Consider the following 11,914-nt stretch of genomic DNA (forward strand, 5'->3'; position numbering starts at 1 on the left):
ATGTGTGTTCCACCCCTCAGCATTTGAGTCCTCTGACAGGAGGACTAGTATGCATTGCTAGCGCTAGCGGTTCAATCACTAGAGCAAACAGCAGAGAAGAGAGGGGAAAACCTTGCCTGGTGGCCTTCTTGATAGAGGATCTGCAAAATGTATGTATGTATGAATGTATGTAAAAAAAAGTAATCCCATGACAGACTGTTGAATGCCTTATGGAGGTCTATGGTAGGGTTCTTGTTCTAATTGGTGAAAAATCAGGTCCATGGATCATTTAAACATTGTTTACTAAGAATAACTGTCTATTACCCTAATTTCTCAACCTTTTTACTCCATAGAAGGTCCTGAAATCATTTTTTAGGTCTAGGTCTTACAGAACCCAGGTAAATCCCAATAGTTGGGAGTAAATAAGAACACCACTTGTGTTGGGAGTCATTGCATGAGGTAAATAGTGGTTCAAAATTCCACCTTTAAAAATAGCCAAGACATTTATTTTTAGCCAAGACAAATAATTTCAAAATTATAGCCCCAAAACTAGAATAAAAATCCATATTCTTGGGTTTTCTACAAAAGGCTCAATTAACAATGCTTTAAAGACATTTTATGTCATTTTAGCTTTTTTTTATTTTTTTTTTATTTTCTTTATTTTCACAAAAAGATCCCCTATAGATCAACGAATGGATGGCCACGTCCCTTGAGAGTTCGATAAAAACATTGAAAGTAAAAGACCAATTAGGCCCATGGCTTTATCACCAATTGGTGGAGCCAAAAACAGGGAATGTTGTGGCAGAAAGATTTAAAACATCAATAGTTTATGCAGTCCATTGAAGTGGGGGTTCATCTTCAACTTCATTCTCTTGTTCTTCATTTGGGCCTCTGCAGTTCAATCTTCTGTCTGAAAATTAAGATCGCAAAAAGCTTATTAACTGATCACTAATGGACAATACTATACCACTGTACCATACATATATTTAACAGACACAACAGCTGCTAACTGCAATTATTGTGTAAATGCTTACACACAAATGGGCCAAATATACTATTAAAATTCACCTCCAGCAAGAGAATTATCCTAAACACACAGCTAAAGCTATTCATAAATGTTTTATAAACTATTGACCTAGGGGCCAAATTTACAGATGTGATTTATAAGATATGTTTTACCTGACAAATAATTTGCTTTATATCTGTTAAGTTTTTGGGTGACGATCGTTCGTAATCTATTGTGTGTACGGTCATTCAGTGATCATGGATTGTTCTGTGATACACTTTCTGCGGTACATGTCACTTCCTGCATCGTTCAAACGATTGTATCTAGTGTGTGTACATTATTGGTGGATTATATTTGAACGATCGTATTGTTACAGCATGTACAGTATTGTGCACAATACGATTGTTCAAAATAATCAGGAATAATCATTGATAGTTTGTTTTCAAACAATAATTATTGCACGTGTGTACCTAGCCTAGTGAAGAGGCCTAATTTGTTTCTGCTGCAGATCAATAACAATCAGAGAATTTGTGACTAGACAATGAAGGAGAAACATTTGATTGATAAGCTTATCGCTCTATCACTAATCTCTGTCTTACTACTAGTACATGAACAGCACTACTGTTTGGCCTCTATTATTATTAATATTATTATTAATAAACAGGATTTATATAGCACCAACATATTACACAGAGCTGTACATTGCTGCATTTTCCCTCCTCTACCCTAAAGTCTGCTATACAAGAACTGCAAAAGGTTAAACAAGTCAGAGTCAGATACTTCCATTGCATGCCCTTAAAAAACGCAGTTAATGTATTAAATGCATTTTTGTGTCTTTTATATTTGCCTAGAGTTTAAGTTGACAAATAGGTATCATTATATTAGTAATATAGACACTTTTTTGGACATTATCAAATAATATTAGTTATTTTGCACACCATCTTCCAGTTTAGTCTGGGCAGCAATGATAATAACCTGCCTATGAATGTAATACATGTAACATACCTATTACAAAGGGATTTTGCAGTTTATTAATTCCCCTCCGGGCAACAATTATTAGGATTTACTATATTATTTAAGGTGAACTTTTACCTTTTAAGGGAATTTTTACTTTGATTGATATTTTTGCTATCACATAATTGGATGGTTGAAGTCAGCAAAGCTTATTATTATCATCATATATTGTTATGTTGCCAACATTTTACCTATCACCTAACAAAGTCAATAGTTAAGTCACTAAGTGTCCCCTAAAGGGGGGGTTACAGTCCAATGTCCCTACCATAATGATATTGGTCTTAGATTAAGTGGTTTTCCCCCTATCATAATCATGTTTGTCTAACTGCATGTTTTTGTGATTAGGAAGAAAACCCAAGAAAACATGGTGAGAAAATACACACCATGCTCTCATGGATGATTTGAAACTGTGGCCCTAGAGTTGCAAAGGCAAAGAGTGCTAGCCACTGAGCCACCATGCTGCTCAACAGCATGCAGCGATCAAGACTGAATGGGAGCACAGAGCCTCCCGGGATACCTATGTCACGCATCCTGAAAGGGTCTACTATACTATACTTTTTAAATAGTAGGGCTTGCTAGTGATTGCTAAATATAGAGGGGAGAGCAGTATGTTAAAATAACATGCATCATGCGTACATGTCTAATTGTTGTCCAGTTTAAAGAAGAGCATCAAGGATGTGCAATTTATTTTGATTTCTAGTTTTGACTACAGAATTATTTTTTGAGTATACTCTAATAAAAACTACTTGAGACTAAATTGGCCAGAAAACATAAGAAAAGCCATTTACCTTACCTCTATTGTACTCCAAAGCAAAAAATACTTATAATTAAATGTACCCTGCCTCATGGATGTTTTCAACCAGTGGTTTTTCCCATAGAAGCAAATAAATCTATCTGTCAAAAGATCTGAAATTAGGTCCTGACACTTTGATCTATACACCCCAATCAGAAAGCAAAGTCAGGAGGGTTTTTCTACTTTCTCTGCTAGAGCCTCCCCATCTCAGACCTGCTGAATGATTATATAGAGGAAAAATTACATATATTTATGCAACATTTGTATAAGAAAAAAAAAATTCTCCTACCTCTTGTCTGTGTCTCCTTTCATAGGTGTAGGTTTTTTCCAGCTCAATCTGGTTCTGAAAAAAAATATTAAAAATGCTGTCAAATACAAAAGATTTATATTTACAGTATACATATATATTTAATTTATAGATAAAACTAATAATAATTTAAACACATATTCGTTTTACCCTAATTCGTTGTACTTCTTCCCTTAATCCAGAGAAATCCTCCTGATCATATTCTTGAAGAATGGAAAATATCTTTAATAAAAAAAAATGTATTACAGTATTATGAAGGGTTGGTGTACAACATAACAAAATGCTCAATAATCATATTAATAATTGACAGCCCAATTGGAGAGATGAAATAGCCACCCTTGGTGATGATGTGTTGAAATCTCACACTCATTCCCCTTTGCATTTGGGGACCCTGCTGATGCAGCATTGGAGGTCTCACATCACATTTTTGGTTTTCTACACCAATAATGAAAACCCATGTATTCTAATGATTGCAGTAGGTAGGCAGACTAAAGAATTGAAGTGTAGAGATTCCACCACCAGAGATAAAAGTTTGTAGTAATGATAGCCAACACCAACTACATGTCCAAAGAAATTCAGTGGATTAAAACATTAGGTGCCTGTTTATTGCTGAAGTTGTGACACTAGTACAGCGACAGATTAGTAAATAAAATCTCCGGGATGTGCATTAAAAATCATAAATAAATAGTTGAAGATACCATGAAATCATCTTCTAAAACCAGGTCACATGGTTCTACTTGTCTGCTTGCCATTGTTGCACAAGCCTAGAAAGAGGAATAGCTGCAAAGATCTATTTTGTAATTTGATCACATTACATGGCATTAAGTGGAGATTTGCTCAAATGACAAGCATAGCACAGGCTTTTCAAATTTTGACAATCAACCTAGAAGTGTGGAAGACGAGAGGACAAGGTCCAAATGTTTTTGGAGGGTTTTTCTTCTAATGGACACCTTCTGAATGCCACCAGGTGGCAAAATTTTAGTGCCACCTCCACGACTGATTATTATTTAGAAACTCATATGTCAAAAATGTAAAAGGTAAAAACATGTGAAGTTGTTCATTTTGAATTCTTTTATCACACATACACACTATTCATTACTAAACCTGGATCTGCAGGGTCAAACATTAGCTCTTGACTTGGTAGGGAAGTTTTTCAGAGTTTTAAAATCCACTCTTTCTTGTATCTCTGCAAATTACTAACAGAGAAGCATGTAACATGTTCATATATACAGAAAAGTATTTTAATATTATTATACATTTTATATCGTTAGCAAGGTACATTTTTTATAATGATTTTAATGTTCAAATTAAAATGCTCTTACCTGTACACAGAGTTCCTCCTTGTATTCCTGCAGAACCAGTGAGGCTTGCCAAATTTGTTTATACTACAATATAAACAGATACACGAATGAGAGGTTTAATAAATCTATAATTTACACTTCTTGAAAATAATACAATTTTTCTTCTATTCTTGTGCCACCTTGTAACACAAAAAAACAACAAAAACATAACAAAGGTTAGGTCAGTAAAAGTCAAGGGAGCAAAAATCTTATGAGTGGGCTCTCCCTAGGTTTGTTGAACTACATTGGATTGTAAATCACCCCTTATCACCTTTCCTTACCACGATGTCCTGGTCATCTACTAGATTGTAAGCTCTTCAGGGCAGGGTCCTCTCCTCCTGTATCACTGTCTGTATTAGTCTGTCATTTTAATGTACAGTGCTGTGTAATATGTTGGCGCTATATAAATCCTGTTTAATAATAATAATGTAACATTGAAATAACAGGACTCGGACATATAAACAAGTCAGATAATCATCACCCAGGTTAAGCTGTTGTGCTTCTCTCTGGGTAAATATTTGACAATGTCAAATTGTACAAAGTCTCCCCTCCCCCCATGTCATTTACCAACCTGCCATGACTGATTGATAAACAACTCCTGTTCACTAATATGGAGGAGCGCAAATAAGAGTGCTGCTCGTTCGTTTCTGGAAACTATCCGGAATGATCATTTTCAGAGACAAGTCACTGACGTCTATCAGACTCCCTGGGTTTTTTTTGGAGCAGTGGATAGCAAGTATGACCCAACACACTCCGTAAAGTGAACCTTGGTCAAGATGATGCACAATAAAGTATTTAAATATTCTGAAAATGGAGTAAAAGCGCTTTAACACAAGCCCTTGTGTATCCCTGTGATTAAAAGTGTGCGTCCCTGTTTGTTAGGAATATTCAAATTGTGTATTATTTGTTATCTTGTTGATGATGATGCCGTGAGTTTGTCTTTCAGTTCTGGAAGAGGTAGATCACAAAAGAGTACAGGCTGAGGCACTCAGTCAGTTGCATGGTTGGTGCCAGCAAACATTTTTCAAACTCCAGTGCAAATTCTAGGCAAATTGTCATATTTAAAGATGATGTGACCGGTAGTAGGGAGTTTAACAATAAAGCCATATTATAAATTAGTTATGTACCAAAACTAAGCTCAAACCAGTCACCGTCAGATCAGAACTGATCTATTGACATCCCATTTGGTCTTACAGACCATTTGCATAATGGTCTTAAAGTCTACACTTGCATAATGTTATAATTCACTCCAAGTCCATCAGGGAAGTAATTACCCCCTGGTGGAGTACAAAAACAGTAACTAGCAGCATTGGCATCATATGCTGTGAATTGGCACTCCCTTTTTAGTCACATCAGCTAGCTCAAGCAAATAAGACCCTGAGCCATGTGTTTCAGTACATGTAAGGTATACCTTAAGCCCCTTACTTTAGATTAGGTTATATAGAAAAATACACCACAGCCTAGTTAAACTAGAACAGGGGTCCTCAAACTTTTTAAACAGGGGGCCGGTTCACGGTCCCTCAGACTGTCGTGGGGGGCGTACTATAGTTTGAAAAAAAACAAGAGAACATTCTTATGCACACTGCACAAAACGTATTTATTGTATAAAAAACATGAAAGAACAATACTATATGCACAGCACACTTGCCGATCATTAAAAAAAAAAAGTGGCGTTTACTTTGGCTTTAAAATTGCTTGAGATTATTCCTTTGCATGGAAATGCACAGATAAATTTGAATTTTCACTGTGTGTATTGAAAATGCAAATTTATCTTGCATTTTCCATGCAAATGAATAATCTCAAGCAATTCATTAATTTGCTTCTTTTTATACACCCTACCCTACACCCAACATTACCCCACACTTTTTAATAATTAAAAAAGGGCTGCTAAAAAAACTTTGTCAGTGTCTGCTACCTGTCACTCACTGCTGCCTTCATACATCGGCTGGATCACACTGCAGCACATGTGTACATGATCAATGTGCATAGTATGTTCATACTATTTACAAATGTACATTGATCATGTACATTTGTGCTGCAGTGAGCAGGGAATGAAGGCAGCAGTAAGTCTCTGCTCTGCTCATACCTTCTCTGCCTGATGGCTTCAGCCCGACAGCTCCAGCGTTACCCCGGCAACAGTGGTGTCACGTGACCGGGTTCCCTGGAGTGCAGATGGCAGGCAGCCAGAGCTCAAGCAGGAGAAGCAGCCTGGGCGGCCAGCGGGCTGTATTCGTCCCGTGGGCCGTAGTTTGAGGACCCCTGAACTAGAAAATACTATAACACTCAAGAAGAAGTGATTTTATGAGAGAGATTTTTAAGTTGCAGTTGATTGAATTTAAAAAATGTAAAAGACTATTTTATTTGAGTTAGCTAATAAAAACATTCTCAAAGATAAAAATGATCCAATTGATTATAACACACATTTCCTATATGTATCATATCGTCATATCTATCATAGTATTCATAAGATATTTGACAAAGTACAACAGTTTTGCTCAAAACCTCCAAGACTTGGTCTACTTCTTCAGAAGAATAAGAGCGACAAGGAGTAAATCACAATCTACAGAAAATAGAAGGGCCAAACATATATATGAATCAATATTCATTCAGAAATCAAACCAATATAACCTCAATATAAAGGTATAAACATACTGCTTGATCAAGAAAATTGTTTCATATAGCAAATGTCTCAAGGAAGAGGATGCTGCAAATTGATACACCTTATTACTTGAAAAAGCCCAAACATAGAAAACCATAAAGACAAGTAGGTTAATATGTTTTCGTTAAACTAAATAGTGACTCCCATTAAAAAATGATGGTATTAAATATGTGTTTCAAAGTATAGTGTATTAAAATAAATTGTGAACACGAAGGTATCAAAGCACTATTATAAACATTATAAAAAGAAGCAACATGCCAATGTTTATGTGTGTCTGAAAACCGAATATAGAATCTCACGGTTGTTAAATATTACCGTATGTTATTGGACTTGCTGTGACAGTGGATCTTTTATGATTCTCATTAAAGGATTGAAAAGATATTGCAGTCACCTTCATTGCACATATGCAGCAGTTCAAGAAAGCACATAAAATATGGTAAGTATTGGTGTCACAGTGCAGCAATCTAGGTCTCAAACAGCCAGGGCATGGTAGGACCAGTCAGCCTCTTCCTCTCCCGCGGCGTCCTAAATAAATATGAGCACTGACGCCTTCTAAAGATAACGTATAGGGGCAGGAGGATTGATACAGGGGTCCCAGTTTCAATTCTATGTGTTCAAGTTTGATTTCTGAATGGATATTGATTCATTTATACCCTCCTTTTTTTGTAGATTGTGATTTCTTCCTTGTCGCTCATTCTCCTGAAGAAGTAGACCAAATCTATCAAACACATTGAAATTAATAGGGTCATTATTGAATTCACCCCTTCAATATGTTTTGAGCGTAATTGTACTTTATCATATGTCTTAGAATAACATGACGATAGGAAGTGTGTGTTATAATCAATGGGATCATTTGCATTTCTAAGAATGTTTTTTATTAGCCAACTCAAATAAAATCTTTTAAATTTTAAATTCCCCCCTTTTTTGTATTAGGTATCAATTGCACCTTAAAAGTAATAAAAGCACTTCTTGAGTGGTATAGTATTTACAGTACATGTTTTAGCCATTGCAAAACTTCTTTAGTTATGAGCATATGTCTTTACAGAACAGTTATTTGTAATTGAGTTAACATGTCCATTTCATTGACTCCAAACAGCAATATGTTATGTCTTCTGGAGACATTACCTTTCCTGAATAAACAGTACATGATACACCTAACACATTTAATATCAATCTGTTTATTTATTAATAGAAAACTAGGTAATGATTTAACGTTCATATCTCTCTCCACAAAAATATGGATCAGTTTAGGAAAATCAAAAATCGAAATATGATCAAAACCAGCTTTCAAAATGGTTCTGGGCTGGTGTCACAATCTAAACCAGAAAGTGCTGCCAGGTCACTATGTGGAAGAGCCAGTGACCCTGAAATTGGACTTGGTACTTTAAACTTAGATAAGACTTCACCTTCACACCAAACAAGGACCCAAGTATTTTCATTTTATAATTTTATTTTACTGTTATCTAACTGTTTGCAGCACATTTTTTGTACATAATTTTATACATATTACCCTTTGTATTACCCTTTTTTATTATAATCATATAAACATAGTTAGCTGAATCTCCAAATGTTCAGTATGAACTTACCCTTATGAAATGTTACCTAGTGTAATAAAGTGTGTTGTACTCCTCCTGCCTGAGCGTATTATCCTAAAAAGTCAATATTGCAGCACCACTGCTGGAATCTGTTTGTGTTTTCTTTTATAAACATGTTGTGGCATTTTGTTACTACTACTACTCTCAGTCAACTGGCACTTCGATTTTATTCCCACCAGTTGTAAAATTTTGTGAAGAGCAAGAATGAGTGTCAGGTTGTTACAGCAGTCCCAAGGTTTGCATCACGTGTTGGAGGCAGTCTCTGCAGGGCTGAAACTGGGCTTATGACTAAGGTGCAAACTATCATATATATGCTTTTTCTGTTTATTTTAAATTTCAATACTTCCAAATTCAAAAGGGAGATACATACAATGTTTGTGCTTGCTTATAATAAATAATTTCCAGCAAGAAGTAAATAATTATTTAAGCTACTATCAATGAAATGTAACTACTAACTAAAATATTAAAGTTTACTCAGTATAGTTTGGTCTGATTTTTTTGTATCTACTTTTATAATGGGCATATACACCTTTGTACAGAAATTGTAAGAGTAAAACACTCCTTGACATTTTTGCTAGGTAACTTCATGTGCCTCTGCTTCTTCCATCATCAATCACATAAAAGTTTAATACATCTGATGTTAATTTGCATTTTGGAGCACTGTTACTCCTAAAAACTTACCAGGTAAGTATTGCGTACCCGTGACTGTCTGCGCTCTCGAAAAGACAAATTGAGTCCATGCAGAATTCTAAGAAGGTTTACTGCCTGAAGAAGAGGGGGATCTTGTCCTTCCTCCCAAATGCCTACATCATTAAATAGCTGGTTAAATTCTGGTATATTATATGAAGGAAAAGGCCTGGGAAAACAAAAACAAAATGTATATTTACAGTTACATTAGGTTTTGTGAACAGACTGCTACAGAAGAGCACAAACTGAAGTGGTACAATGTATCTAAAATATTGTTATCTTTAACATCAAGTATTATAAAGCATATAGAAGGTAGGCAAACAACTATAAGAAATGGCAATCAGCTCTTTCTGATTAAACCCAGACAGAGAGAAAGGTGTGTGGCTGAAAAGTATGCGCATTGAAATTTCTTGTCTTTATATGTTGTGCCCAACACTACTTCTCATGGAATTGGCCAGATGAAGTGAAGCACTATGGATGTCAGTAACTATCCATTCTAGTCTAAAAATCTCACATTAATCAGCACTATTTTATGTCAGAATTCCTCTTCACTTTTACTACAGATATTTTTAACGGTGCCCAGTGTCTTGCTGAGTGTTTGTGACATTTTTGCATCAGTTCAGGGCTGCACTGCTAAGTATTCCTGTGATTGTTTGCTACAAAGAAAGTCAACTACAAGACTGATTTAACTAATTGGGATCCATTTTCAACAGAACATACAATCGCTCTGACTTTCACGTGTCAGCAGCCGATTAGTCTTAGAGTGCCTGGAAGGATGCACCCTAAGACACCAGAAAATACATTTGCTTTTTTATGCATAACTGAGCAAATAAAAAGACAAAACAGGAATAGCTTGTCTCTAGGTCTCTGCAATTATGCACTACTATATCTTTGCTTATTCAAAGTCAAGAAGGCCTTACACCTGTGAGGCTGAGGATCTTAAACATCCTCCAAATAAATAGGTCATAATCAATAGAGCTCTGCTGGAACAGCCACAACGAACATATTTTGAGAAAAAGAGGCTTTATCTAATTAGTACTAACGTTACAAAAATTCTCCTTACTCGTAATCATTTACAAAACCTTCATCCTCCTCGTCACTGTCATCTCCAATTTGGAAATACACTGCAAAAGAAGAAGAGAAACCACAAAATGCTATATTATGTAAAAGCATCAATAAAATAATTATTTAAACACAGTTTGTTCTAAAACAAATGATATAGAGGATGTCTAGGATTCTGCGACTCTTTAAAAAATACTACATATTGAAAAAAATCAACACAATTCCATTTTTTTTAATTGGTGTTCTGTTCTCCCTTGCATATCACCATGTCTGCATTATAAGTCTACTATCTACCTACAAGTAGAATCCATGGAGTAGACAACTCCAGTGAGCGGAAATAGCTGTAAATTGCCAATTAGTTTACAACCAGCCATAAGTCATTAATAAATGTTTTACCTAAATTGACCTGCCCTAATTATCTGTTCAGAAAACTAATAAAACAAAAGTCATTGTGATTGATTTTTTGTCTTGCTGATGTCACAGATCTTTCTGGAACTTGGTGTTTGGCTCTGACAGCTGCAGGGAATAATTAGGCTCAGGTAACATTTTATGTATAATGCACACAAAGGTACCATTATCCTTCGGAAAGAAAAATTAGCTTACGTGAAGATCTAACCACATATATAGATCTTTTATTAATTTTGTGGGCTTTAAATCTTTGCATAAACATGTTCTCTAATAACGTTTTGTGTAAAAATGTGGGTTATTTTATTTTTGTTTAAACTGTTTTGAAAAAACTTATCATATGCAAAAGCTAGGCAACATGGCAGCTAAGTTGTGTATATTATATTGAATGTAGGCTCTTCCTGCATATGTGTGCGCACTGCAACCTAAAAATGTACTAGTAAGGTAATAGTAAGGTAAAAAATAGTAGAGGGATAGACACTAATGTGAATGGACCTCCAGACTGTAAAGCTTTGTGTATTTTGTCAGCACTATAAAAAATATACACATCACCATAAAATACTTACCTCGTGGGGGGCGTTCTGCGACATATAGAGACATTATGCAATGTACAAAAGGTGTTAGTAACCTAAAAAAGAAAAAAAAAAGAAAAACAGAAATTAAACTACCTTCTGCTGCTAGGTTTAAAAGAGAACAGTCGCTGGCCATCTGCAAGATGGCGGCTTGATCAAATTGCTCTACATCAGAGGGAGCCGTTAGCGACTACCACAGCAACTTTTCACCTACATTACCGGATTAAAAGCTACTCATTAGCTGCCTCAGAGTACTTATACCTGGAAAGGATGACAAAACGGAAGAAAACGAAACCGGAGCCGCGGAAACTCACCAGCTTCTTTAAGACGCAGGACGTGACAGACTCACAAGATGGCGCAGGATCGAGGCCTACCTCTCCTTCAGCAGCTCCGGATTCTCCGTCTTCACCATCCTCGGCGGACACCAGATCTCCCTGCGTGGACCGCTTGGACCCTGTTTCTGGTGAGTCACCCGGCTCTATAAAAACTTCCCAG

General features: G+C 35.9%; 1 long non-coding RNA gene across 1 annotated transcript; it reads right to left on the reverse strand.

Moving 5' to 3' along the window:
- Positions 1 to 607: 607 nt before the first annotated feature.
- LOC140322027 (uncharacterized) lies at positions 608 to 10,497 on the reverse strand. The gene is made up of 6 exons (XR_011919106.1): positions 10,444 to 10,497; positions 9,375 to 9,549; positions 4,422 to 4,484; positions 3,250 to 3,321; positions 3,082 to 3,135; positions 608 to 889 (listed from the first exon to the last, which is right to left on the reverse strand). It is a non-coding gene; the product is annotated as an uncharacterized lncRNA (long non-coding RNA).
- Between the last annotated feature and the right edge of the window lie 1,417 nt (positions 10,498 to 11,914).

This window comes from Pyxicephalus adspersus, chromosome 1, assembly GCF_032062135.1.
Source record: "Pyxicephalus adspersus chromosome 1, UCB_Pads_2.0, whole genome shotgun sequence".
Classification (NCBI taxonomy): domain Eukaryota; kingdom Metazoa; phylum Chordata; class Amphibia; order Anura; family Pyxicephalidae; genus Pyxicephalus; species Pyxicephalus adspersus.